This window comes from Poromitra crassiceps (assembly GCF_964638095.1).
Source record: "Poromitra crassiceps genome assembly, chromosome: 6".
Lineage (NCBI taxonomy): Eukaryota > Metazoa > Chordata > Actinopteri > Beryciformes > Melamphaidae > Poromitra > Poromitra crassiceps.
The window spans coordinates 9097661-9098014 of NC_139627.1; the positions used below are offsets into that span (position 1 = coordinate 9097661).

A 354-nucleotide genomic window follows, 5' to 3' on the forward strand; every position below is an offset into this window, starting at 1 on the left:
CTCCGGACTCAGTTCTGCATCCCGGTCAGTCTAGAACCAGTGTTGCCAGGTTGGAAATGTCAAATTGTCATACCAGAGTGCCACTGTGCCTCCTGTTCTGTAAAGAGATGCAGAAACATGAATAGCAACTCTCTTTCAAGCTAACAAAGTATCAATATTTTCCCACGAAGATGTTTTCATGTTGGCAAATGGTCCAAATAAAGGCAGAAATGCTTCCTGTGAGTATTTATTCAGATACACACTCTAAAATATGATTTGCTAGAAATCTCCATCTCATTAAGATGATGTTTTCATCCCAGCAAATGATAATATTAAAGTCACGTCTTGAACCGACATCGATTGGATGCGACAACA

At 39.8% G+C, this 354-nt stretch overlaps 1 long non-coding RNA gene across 1 annotated transcript in view; it reads right to left on the bottom strand.

The window, feature by feature from the left end:
* LOC310778314 overlaps positions 1 to 98 on the bottom strand; it is an 8425-nt gene extending 8327 nt beyond the window's left edge. The window contains exon 1 of the long non-coding RNA XR_014552769.1: positions 1 to 98. This exon is cut by the window's left edge and continues 31 nt beyond it. This is a non-coding gene — a long non-coding RNA (uncharacterized lncRNA).
* Between the last annotated feature and the right edge of the window lie 256 nt (positions 99 to 354).